The sequence below is a fragment of the Mandrillus leucophaeus genome, unplaced genomic scaffold (genome assembly GCF_000951045.1).
Source record: "Mandrillus leucophaeus isolate KB7577 unplaced genomic scaffold, Mleu.le_1.0 Scaffold882, whole genome shotgun sequence".
NCBI classification, from domain to species: domain Eukaryota; kingdom Metazoa; phylum Chordata; class Mammalia; order Primates; family Cercopithecidae; genus Mandrillus; species Mandrillus leucophaeus.
Window position 1 is genome coordinate 598501 of NW_012109608.1, and position 13065 is coordinate 611565.

General features: G+C 35.8%; 1 pseudogene; it reads right to left on the minus strand.

Annotated features, from left to right (window-relative positions):
* The window catches only part of LOC105531406, a 58306-nt pseudogene that overhangs the window by 7087 nt on the left and 38154 nt on the right, over nt 1-13065 (minus strand).

A 13065-nucleotide genomic window follows, 5' to 3' on the forward strand; every position in this document is an offset into this window, starting at 1 on the left:
TGTAACTCAGGCATCTTGAAAATCAACATGTTAAAAACCTATCTTCCCCTCCCCACAGTGCACACATGCAAAAAGTAATCAATGACATTTTATAATATTCTCCCTTCTAACGGATATCTAATTCATAACCACCTCCTATTAATTCTGCATACAAAATATATCTTGATGTTTTCCACTTCTTCACCTCTACTGCATATAGTTTAACCAAAAGTTCTATCATTTCTCTCCCACCTTAATCACTTCAATCACCTTTATTTTTATTTTTATTTATTTATTTATTTTTTTGAGACAGAGTCTTGCTGTGTCACCCAGACTGGAGTGCAGTGGCATGATCTTGGCTCACTGCAACCTCTGCCTCCCAGGTTCAAGCTATTCTCCTGCCTCAGCCTCCTGAGTAGCTGGGATTACAGGCACTCACCACCATGCCCGGCTAATTTTTGTATTTTTAGTACAGATGGGGTTTCACCATGTTAGTCAGGCTGGTCTCGAACTCTTGACTTCGTAATCCACCCACCTCGGCCTCCCAAAGTGCTGGGATTACAGGCGTGAGTAACCGCGCCTGGCCTCAATCACCTCTTAACTGATCTCTCTGCATCCATTTCTTGCCCCCTACAATTTATTCTCACACAGCACTTTAAGTATCTTTTAAAATTGCACATCAGATCATGGCATTTCTCATCTTAAAATCTCTTAATATTTCTAGTGCTCTCAGGAAGCTCCAAAGCCTCCACATCTAGAAGCTTAGAACATTGTAAATCTTTCTTCTTGTCTAATGAAAATGTGATCTAGAATGCCTATCATTCATTTACTACTTCTGCTTTTAATATACAGGGAAGCTAATCTGGACCTCTTTCTGTTTCTCCAAAGAGCCAAGCTTCCCTTGACTCAGGGCTTTTGCACATAACGTTCTCCCTCTTGGAATACTCTTTCACAACTTCTAACTAGAGCTAATACCCACTTTACCTTAAATGTATGACTTAGGAAAACTCTGGCTCCCGTAACAGGGTTAGATCCCCATTGCACACATGTTCATAGTGTCTTGTACTTTTTTGTCATAGTATTTGTATCATTTAGCATTAGATCTGATTAAATATTACAGAAAAACCCAAAAGAAAAGTGCCTAAAACAAAATAGAATCTTTTTATTTTTCACTTCCTTAAAGGATGTCAGGATGTGGACAGACCAAAGTTAGTAGAGATAAAAGAGCCAGTATAAGGTAAGCACATAATAACAGACCTTCAAGATACATAAAGCAATATTTGACAGACTAAAAAAATAATTAGACAAATTTAAGATTATTGTTAGGGAATTTAATACCCCTATTATATAGTTAATATAATAAATTGGCAAAGATTAATTATAATATGGAAGAGTTGTATTACACTGTAAATCATTTGACCTGGTGGAGGCCAAATTAATGGGCCCGAAACACTCACAAAGATCTATAATTCTATGGGCTGTTAAATAAGTCTTAATAAATTTCAAATATGAAATAATATAGAACTTGACCACAAGGGGATTAAATGGGAAATCAATAACAATGAAATATCTATACAAATTTTTAAGGCCAAGCACAGTGGCTCACACCTGTAATCCCAACGTTTTAGGAGGCAGAGGCAGGAGGATCAATTGAGGCCAGAAGTTTGAGATCAGTCTGGGCACACAGCGAGGCCCTGTCTCAACAACAACAACAAAAAGTATCCAATCTAAATAATAGTTAAAACACAGCATACTAACATGTATGAGATGCAACTAAAGCAGGCTTTATAGGAAAATAAATAATTAGAAGAAGAAATTGCAATCAATGTTCTAAACTCCTAATTTAAAGAGCTGGAGAAAAACCGTAAATTAGAATAAAAGTAAACAAGAAATAAAATAATACAGATAAGAGCAGAAATAAAAAAATAGAAAGCTGACAATTGAGAAAATCAGCAAAGCCATCATTTGGTTCTTTGAAAATAGTAAGAAAATTTATAAATCCTGACATATTCTGATAAAGAAAAAAATAGGGAATAAAAGAATGTTATTACAGAATCTCAGGCATTAAAAGGATAACAAGAAAGTTTTATAAAAGTTTTATGCTAGAAGATTTGATGAATTAGATAACATAGACCAATTTCTTAGAAAATACAACTTATCAAAACGGCAACAAGAAGAAATGTAAAATTTGAATAGTCTTGAAAGAAATTAAGTTCATAATTTCTTAATATTCTAACAAATAGCTCTATGCTTAGACAGCTTCATTGCCAAATCCTATGAAATATTTAAGGAAGAAATGTTACCAGTGTTACACTCAAACTCTTTCAGAATAAAGAGAAGGTAACTCTTCTCAACTCATTTTATGATGTCACCATAAATCTGATACCAAAACCTACCAAGGACTCTTCAAGAAAAATAAATTATAGTCTAATATTCGTCATGAACATACATGCACAAATCTTTTAGAAATTTATCAAATCAAATTCAACAAGATATAAAGAGGATAATACATATTTCATGTGTATGTACCCAAAACCAGTGTCAAAATATGTGAGGCAAAACCTGATGGAGTTGTGAAGAAAAATAAACAACTTCAGTATTAGAGACTTCAACACTAATTTCAGTAATTGATAGGTCAAGCATTCAGAAAATCAGTAAGAGTGTAGTTGATCTAAAGAACACTCTCAGTCAACTTGATCTAACTGACATAAAATATTCCAACCAACAACAGCTGAATATACTGCTTCCTCGAGCTCATGTGGAACATTCACCAAGATACACCACATTCTGGGCTATAAACATACCTTAACAAATCTAAAAGAATAGAAATCATACAAAGTATGTCCTCAAACCACCATACAATTAAATTAGAAATCAACAACGGAAAGATAACTGGGAAAACCAGAAATGTTTGGAGATTAAACAGCGTATTTCTAAATAACATGTAGGTCAAAGAGAAATCTCAAGAGAAATTTTAAAATACTTTGAACTAAATTAAAATAAAAATGCAACTTATCAAAGTTTGTGGGATGCAGCAAAAGCAGTGAGGTTTTCATAGTATTAAAAGTATATGTTAGAAAAGAAAAAAGGTGGAAAGTTATTAAGCTTCACCTTAGGAAACTGGAGAAAGAAGAGCAATGTAAACTCAAAAGGAAGCAAAAGAAAAGAAATGATAAAAAATCAGAGCAGAAATCAGTGAAACTGAAAACTGGAAAACAACAGAGAAAGTCAACATAACCAAAAACTGCTTCTTCGAAAACGTCAATAAAATTGAAATCTCTATCCGTGCTAAGAAAAAAAGAAAGAAGATGCAAATTACTAACATCAGAAATGAAGGAATGGTCATCACTACTACTCCCATGGATGTTAAAAGAATAATATATGAATACTCTGAACAAATTTATGCCCACAAATTTAATAACGTAGGTAAAATGGACTAACTTCCTAAAATATACATATTACCAAAATTCATACAAGGAAGATTAGAAAATATGAATAGAATTATATCTATTAAGGAAACTGAATCCATAATTCATTAACTTCTAAAATGTAAAGCACCTTGTCCATTTGGTTTCATTTGTGAATTCCATCAATATTTAAGGAAGAAAGGATACAAATTCTCACCATCTCTTCCAGAAAATAGAAGTACAGGGAACACTTTCTAACTCATTTCATGAGACCACTATTACTCCAATACCAAAATCAGATAAAGATATTATAAGAAAGAAAACTACAGACTAAAATCTCTCATAAAATAAATGTTAAAATCCTCAATAAAATATACCAAATTGAATTCAATAATGTATAAAAATAATTAAACATCAAGACCAAGTGGGATTTATTCTAGTTATCCAAGGCTGGTTCAAAAATCATTCCAAATAACTCAAAAATCAACATTTAAAAGTCAGTCAGTATAATCCATCACATCAACAGGCTAAAGAAGAAAAATATGATCTTATCAACTGGTGCAGAAAAATCAGTTGACAAAAAACTAACACCCATTCATAAAACAAACTTTCAGCACACAAAGGATAGAGAGAACTTTCTTAACTTGATAAAGAATATCTAAAATTGGCCTACAGCGGATATCAGTCTTAAATAACTAACTGAACATTTTCTCCTTAAAATTATAAATAAGGCAAAGATACACTGCCCCACCACTCCTAGTTAGCATCATACTGGAATTCCTAACAAGTACAATAAGATAAGAAAAGGAAATAAATGTATGTAGACTGGAAAGGAAAAAATATAACTGTCTTTATTCACAGATAACATGATTATCTATGTGGAAAATCCCAAAGGGTTTTCAACAACAAAATTCCTAGAATGAATAAGGGACCATAGGAAGTTTACAGGATACAAGGATAATATACAAAAGTTAATTGCTTTATCAATAATGAACAACTTGAAATGGAAATTTGAAAAGCAATGCTATTTACAATATAACCAAAGACAATGAAATACTTAGGTTTAAATCTAGCAAATTATGCACAGAATCTGTATGTGAAAATCTATAAAACTCCAATGAAATAAATGAATGGAGATATAAATAAATGGAGAGATAAGATATTCTATGTGCACTGGTTGGAAGACTAAATATTATTAACATGCCAATTCTTCCCAATTTGGTGTACACATTCAATGCAATGTCAATAAAATCCCAGCAAGCTATTTTGTTAATATCAACCAACTGATTCTAAAGTTCATATGAAAATGTAAGAGACTTAGAATAGCTAACACAATACTACAGAAGAACACAGTTGGAGAACTCACACTACTTGATTTCAAGACTTAATGCAAAGTTACAGTAGTTAAGACCTTGTTATATTGGGGAAGAATAGACACATAGAATGATGGAAAGAATGTAGAGCCTAGAAATTGACCAACACATATATAGTCAACTTATCTTTGACAAAGAAATAAAGAAAATTCAATGGAGAAAGAATAGCCTTTTCAACAAATAGTCTAGAATGTCCATGCAAAAACAAAACAAAACCTATAGAGAAACATTACATCTTTCACACAAATTAACTCAAATTGCATTGTGGACCCAAATGTAGGATGCAAAACATAAAACTTCTATAAGAAAACATCAGCAAAAATCTAGGTGACCTTGATTATAGTGATGAGTGTTTAGATACAACATCAAAAGCACAATCTATGAAAGAAAAAAATTGATGTCATTAAAATTAAAAATTTCTGCTCTGCGAAAGACTATTTACAGAATGAAAAGACAAACTACAGAACTGAAGAAAATATTTGCAAACACATATCTGATAAAAGGCTTGTATCCAAAATATACGAAGAACTCTTAAAACTCAACAATAACAACAACAGCAAAACAAACAACTCAATTGAAAACATAATTTAAAGATCTGGACACCTCATCAAAGAAGATCCACAGTTGGGAAATAAGGAAATGAGACGCTCAACATCATTTGTCATTAGGAACTGCAAATTAAAGTAACAATGACATACCACTACATATTTATGAGAATGGCTAAATTTCAAAAGAAAACCTAACAATTCAGATATCATGCCTATATATTTACCCAACTGATTTGAAAACGTATATCCATAAAAAAAACCTCAACATGGTCTTTCCACCATCTTGTAGTCTGTGGAGGCCTACTGGGAAAAGGACTTCTAAAAGGTAAATCTGTTTGGAAGACTGTTTTCCAAGGCCACTTTTGATGGCTCTAAGTGGGATCTCTGGAACCAAAGGGAGCACACGGCTCTTCTTAAAATTGAAGGTATTTGTGTCCAAGATGAAACTGAATTCTGTTTGGTCAAGAGATGTGCTTCTGCGTACGAAGCAAAGAACAGCACAGTGACTTCTGCTAGCAAACCAAACAAAACCAGAGTAATCTGGGAAAAGGCAACTTGTGCCCGTGGAAAAAGTGACATTGTTCGTAATAAATTCCAAAACAACTTTCCTGCTAAGGCCATTGAACACAAAATCAATGTGATACTTTTAGGTAATTAGATAGATATTAGCAGCTGGGAGGGGATAAGAAAAGAGAGCAGAAAGGCTGTCACTAAGACAGCCCATGGCCCACCTAAGTTCACCACCAGAACTGCCCTAATTCCACCCTAACAGTTGGAGTTTGTGGTAAAGTCTGGGGGCCAACACATCCTGGAGGAGAAAGTAGGGCACAGGTGGAAATTACTTAAAGTAGCACAGGTGGAAATTACTTAAAGTGGCACATGCCCAGTAACATAGAACTGTGTCCTCAAGTTCACCCCATGCTCATTATACCATCATTATAATAAAATTTACATGTGCTTTTACAGCCGCCTACCATGGGCTTTTGTTAACAAAATATGAGTAAGAACATGCACAGTTTAATTTTAGCTATATGTCCATATATTGCCAATAAAATGACATCATCTTCTTACTCAGACACAGGCCAAACCCTAACTCCTTCCCACAAAAACTGCATAAAACCTCTCTGAGTTTTGTAGAGAGGCTGATTTCACTTCGCAGAAATCAGCCCACTCTCTCTCTCTCCGAGAGTGTATTACTGTTCTTCAGTAAACTCTGCTTTGAGCTTGCATTTTGGTGTTAGTTTGCAATTCTTTGCTCAGTATCACAGGAACCGAGATTACTGGCTCTGTTGATCTTCTAGGTTAAAGAATCCATTCCAACACAGAGTTTCCAGTAACAATACTGTACCCCTCAAGGACTTAAACTAATGAAAAGTAAATAAATAAGTGGATTTGTTCTCTTGCAAAACAAAACAAAACAAAACAAAAACCTGCACAGAGATGTTTATACCAGCTTTCTTCATAGTCACCAAAAATTGGAAGAAACCAAGATGTCCTTTAATAAGTGAATGGATAAAATAATTTTGGCACATCCATACGATGAGATATTATTCAGCAATAAAAAGAAGTGAGCTGTCAAGACATGAAAAGACGTGAATAAAACTTAAATGCATAAATGAATATTGCTAAGTGAAAGAAACTAGTCTAAAAAGGCTACATAATGTGTGATTCTAATTATCTAACATTTCTAAAAAGGCAAAGCTCTAGAGACAATAAAAAGATTGGATACCTTGAGGTACTGGAAAACTTGAGGTTTTGGTACTAGGTCAGAACCCCAGCATACTGCAACAGCCCTGTGGAAAAGTGGCCAGAGTCTTTGTTACATGGGTCCCTGATCCCATATTTCCTCACTGGACAAGTTCTTCTGGCTTGGGTCTCCAGCCACCCCACACTGGACTATGGAGCCAGTAGTAGCTCTGCAGCTTCCTGGGACAGAGCTCCCAGTGGAAGGGGCAGGTTGCCATCTTTGCTGTCTTCCAGCCCTCACCCTTGCTGTCTCCAGGCTCTGGAGCATCCACGAGACCAGGTGCTGGTCCAGACCCCCAGAGGAGCACCTACCTCACATTAAAGTGTCTTGTCTGTTCTCCATGAAGGTCCTAGTCCTCACTTCTCACTGGGCACGGCTGCCTGACCTGGGACTCCAGTACAACCACCATGCCCCTACCTGACTACTCAATCAGGGACAGCCCAGCAGTTAAAGGAACACATACATGCAGAGATGAGAAAGAACAAATGCAAGAACTCCAACAACTCAAATGACCAGAGTGTCTTATGTTCTCCAAATGACTACACTAGTTCTCTAACAAGGTTTCTTAACTAGACCGAGTTGGCTGAAATGACAGAAATAGAATTCAGAATACAGATAGAAACAAAGATCATAGAGGCTCAGGGGAAAAGCAAAACCCGATCCAAGGAAACTAAGAATTACAAGAAAACAGATGGATAAATTCCTGAACACAGACACCCTTCCAAGACTGAACCAGAAAGAAATTGATTTTCTGGACAGACCAATAACAAGCTCCATAACTGAATCAGTAATAAATAGCCTACCAACAAATAGAAGCCCAGGACCAGAGAGATTCACAGACATATTATTCTAGATGTACAAAGAAGGGGTGATATCATTCCTATTGAAACTATTCCCAAAAATTGAGAAGGAGGGAGTCTTCCCAAACTCAGCATTAACCTGATACCAAAACTTGGCAGAGACACAACAAAAAAAGAAAACTTCAGGCCAATATAATTGAGGAACACTGATGCAAAAATCCTCAACAAAACACTTGCAAACCGAATCCAGCAGTACATCACAAATTGAGTCCACCACGATCAAATATACTTTATCCCTGGGATTCGAGATTGGCTCAAAATAAGCAAATCAATAAATGTGATTCATCACATAAATAGAACTAAAGACAAAAATCACATAATTATCTCAATAGATGCAGGAAAGGCTTTCTCTTCATGTTAAAAACACTCACTTAAACTAGGTATTGAAGGAATACACTTCAAAATAATAAGAGGTATATATGAAAAACCCACAGCCAACATCATATTGAATGGGCAAAAGCTAGAAGCATTCCTCTTGAAACTGACACAAGACAAGGAAGCCCTCTCTCACCACTCATATTTAGCATAGCATTGGAAGCCCTTGCCAGAGCAATCAGGCAAGAGAAGGAAATAAAAGGCATCCAAATAGGAAAGAAGAAGTTGAACTGTTCCTGTTTGCAGTTGACATGATTCTATATCTAGAAACCTCGTCATCTTAGCCCAAAAGCTCCTTCAGCTGATAAACAACTTCACAAAGTTTCAGGATAAAAAATCAATGTATAAAAATCATTAGCATTTCTATACACCAACAACAGTCAAACCAAGAGCCAAATCAGGAATGCAATCCCATTCACAATTGCCACAGAAAGAATAAAATACCTAGGAATACAGCTAACCAGAGAGATGAAAGATTTCTAAAATGAGAATTATGAAACACTGCTCAAAAAAATCAGAGATGACACAAATGGAAAAACATCCCATGCTCATGGACAGGAAGAATAAATATCATTAAATGGCCATACTTCCCAAAACAACTTACAGATTCAATGCTATTTCTATCAAGCTACCAACAGTCTTCACAGAACTAGAAAAAACTATTTTAAAATTCATATGGAACCCAAAAACAGACCAAATGACCAAAGCAATCCTAAGCAGAAAGAACAAAGCTGGAGGTCTCACATTTTCCAACTTCAGTTATACTACAGGGCTACAGTAAACAAAACAGCATGGCACTGGTACAAAAACAGACACATAGACCAATGAAACAGAATAGAGAGCCCATAAATAAGGCCACATACCTACAATCATCTGATCTTTGACAAAGCTGACAAAAACAAGCAATGGAAAAAGGACTCCCTATTTAATAATTAATGCTGGGATAATTGGCTAGTCATATGTAGAAGATTGAAACTGGATCCCTTCCTTATACCACATACAGAAACCAACTCAAGATGGATTAAAGATTTAAACGTAAAACCCGAAACTATAAAAACCCTGTAAAATAACCTAGACAATACCATTCTGGACATAGGAACTGTCAAAGATTACATGACAAAGATGCCAAAAGCAATTGCAACAAATGAAAAAATTAACAAATGGGATATAATGAAACTTAAGAGCTTCTGCACAGCAAAAGAAACTATCAACAGAGTAAATGGACAACCTACAGAATGGGAGAAAATATTCACAAACTATGCATCTGACAAAGGTCTAATAGCCCACATCTATAAGGCACTTAAACAAATTTACAAGAAAAAACAACCCCTTTAAAAAGTGGGCAAAGAACATAAACAGACACTTTTCAAAGAAGACATACATGTGGTAGCAAGCATATGAAAAAAGTGCAGTGTCATCAATCATTAGAGATATGCAAATCAAAACCACAATGACATACCATCTCACACCAGTCAGAATGGCTATTAGTAAAAAGTCAAAAAATAACAGTAGGTTGCAGAGAAAATGGAATGTTTATACACTGTTAGTTGGAGTGCAAATTAGTTCAGCCATTGTGGAAAGCAGTGTGGCAATTCCTCAAAGAGCTAAAAACAGAACTACCATTCAACCCGGCAATCCCAATGCTGAATATATACCCAAAGGAACATAAATCATTCTACCATGAAGACGCATGCACACACATGTTCATTACAGCACTATTTACAATAGCAAAGACGTGGAATCAACCTAAATGCCCATCAATGGTAGAATGGGTAAAGAAAATATGGTGCACATACATTGCGGAATACTACATAGCCATGAAAAATAACAAGATCATGTTCTTTGCAGGAACATAGATGGAACTGGAGGCCATCATCCTTAGCAAGCTAACACAGGAACAAAACTGCATGTTCTCATTTATGAGTGGGAGCTAAATGATGAGAATACATGGACACAAAGTGCGGAAAAACACACTGGGTTCTACTTGAGAGTTGGTTGAAGGTGGGAAGAGGGAGAGGAACAGAAAAAAACAACTAATGGGTACCAGGCTTAGTACTTGGGTTATGAAATGGTCTGTACAGCAAATGATGTGAGTTTGCCTATGTGACAGGCCTGTGCTTGTACCCCTGAACCTGTAGTAAAAGTTAAAAATAAATAATATAAAAATAAGTAAATAAAAATAAAAATTAAAAAGAGCAAGAAAGCCTTGCTAGATTATATGGATGTTTCATTCATATTTCTCTTCCCTTATTCATATGGTCTTCCTATCAGCGGAAACTATGGGGAGTCATCCCTTCCTGCAGCATATGCATAGGAGTCCACAAACTAAGACTAAAAAGCATGATAGTGGTCCTGTGGAGATCAGTTTCACTGTTTCTTCCTGTAAGTCTCATGATAGAATCAATGGAGTAAAGGTACAGCATAATGAGAGCTATAAATCATAATATAAAGAGGATATATAGAAATTTGAGAACTGCAAGGTTTCTCCTTTTATATGTGGATTTGGGTTAATCTTGATTCCTTTCTTTTAAATAAAAGAGAAAAAGAAAAAAAAAAGATTTGTGGTTGCTAGGAGCTAAAGGGGAGGGGAGAAAGTTGAATATGTGAAGTATAGTGGATTTTGTTTGGGTGGTGAAAATATTCTGTGTAATACTGTAATGATACTGTAATGGTGGATAAATGACTATGCTTTCTTTTTTTTTTTTTTTTTTTTGGACGGAGTTTTGTTCTGTCACCCAGGCTGGAGTGCTATGGCGCAATCTCAGCTTTTTGCAATCTGTGCCTTCTGGATTCAAGCGATTCTCTTGCCTCAGCCTCCTGAGTAGCTGGGATTACAGGCATGCACCACCACGCCCAGGTATTTTTTTTTTTGTATTTTTAGTAGAAACAGTTTTTCACCATGTTGGTCAGGTTGGTCTTGAACTCCTGACCTCAAACGATCTGCCCCTTTCCACCTCCCAAAGTGCTGGGATTACAGGCATGAGCCACCGTGCCATGCCGACACTATGCATTTCTCACAACCTATAGGACTTTACAGCAAAGAGTAAACCTTAATGTATGCAAACTTTTCAAAATTACTTTGGAATTTGGAGGGTTCCAGGATGAAATATCGACTGTGACAATATAATCTAATTGTATTTCAAAATGTATAGAACAACCTCACTGAAGGGTGTTGGGATAAAATTTGCTGACCTAAGTCCATTTGAAAATGAGTAATCCGTAAGACTAAAAGAAAAAGGAACAGCACATAGCTAATGTGCTCTAGTTGATATAGTTATTTCCTACAGTGTTATGAGTCATCAATTCTGATACTGCTGTGTATGTGTACTAGAATTGAACAATTAAGTAAATGAATGGCAAATGGTGGAAGCCAGGTTTCTTACTATTAAAGTGTAAATTTTAAGGTAAGCGAAGGGAGGAGGCTAGGATGATCCCTGTGGTAATAGATTACAGTTGGACACACCAGCATAAACTACTGTTTGGCTTAATATAGATGCAAATAGTTACATGTAGATATGTTTACAGATGTTCCTGAACTTTTGATGGGGTTATATTCAGATAATCCCATCATAAATTAAAAATACTTTAAGTCAAAACTGCATTTTCGACTAAGGTATTTTCAACTTATAATGGGTTTATCCAGACTTAGCCCCATTGTAAGTTGGGGAGCATACTGAATGTATATGATTTTTTGCACCACGATATAGTTAAAAATCATTATAAGTCAGGGACTGTCTGTGTATACACAGGTTAGTATATTCACATGTATTCCCTCGCCCTGTCAGCTGAGAAGGCTGAGAGTAAATGATACTCTACTGGCAACAAGCACATGTCGCATCCAGATTTTCGTTTTTAATACCATTTTCCAATCTAAGTAACCAGAAATCCTTGAAAAAATGACTGACTCTAGGACTGGGGCAGGACATGTGTAAGAAGAGCCTGGTATAACTGTCTGCAGTTATACCAGAAAGTAAGGGAGTGCTCAGAGAAACTCCCTCACCAAATTTTGTGGATATAGCAAAGGGATACCAGAACCAATGCCTAAAGCTGAAACATTTTGAGTAACAAATTAAGGTAGTATTGAACTGTAGCCCAAAGTGTAAAACAGCCATGAACCAAAAAAGAGAGGGAGGGAGTGAGGTGGGGAGGGGAGAAGAAAGAAAGAAGAGATAAATTTCCCTTGCCGAAGAATTCAAAATAATTTATGTAGATAATCCACCTTCAAGAAGGTGGAACATAACACCCCATTCCTTAAATGTAGGCTGCACCCAGTGACTTCTTCCCAAAAACTGCAATATGAAAACAGGGAAAGAAGAGTATCTTTAAAATGGATACCTCTGACAAATACTACCTCAGCCAGATGATCAAGATCAACATCAACAGTGATAAGAAATGTTGATAGTATGTACCCTTAATATGATTTGATGAAAATAACAATTTACCTCTGTGGTCTTTCTTCCCCAAATTCACAACCCCAGTCTAATCATGTGAAAACATCAGACAAGTTCCCAATACTTTCTACAAATGTATAATTAATACTCCTAAAAATGATAAAGGTCATCAGAAACAAATAAAGTCTGAGAAACTATCATACCCAAGAGGAGCCTAAGGAAACATGAAAACTAAAATAATGTAGTTAGTATTCTGGAGGGGATCCTGGAAATGAAAGGAACTTTAGGTAAAATCTATGGGAATTTGAATAAAGTGCAGACTCAGGGGGGGCGGAGCAAGATGGCCGAATAGGAACAGCTCCAGTCTCCAACTCCCAGCGCGAGC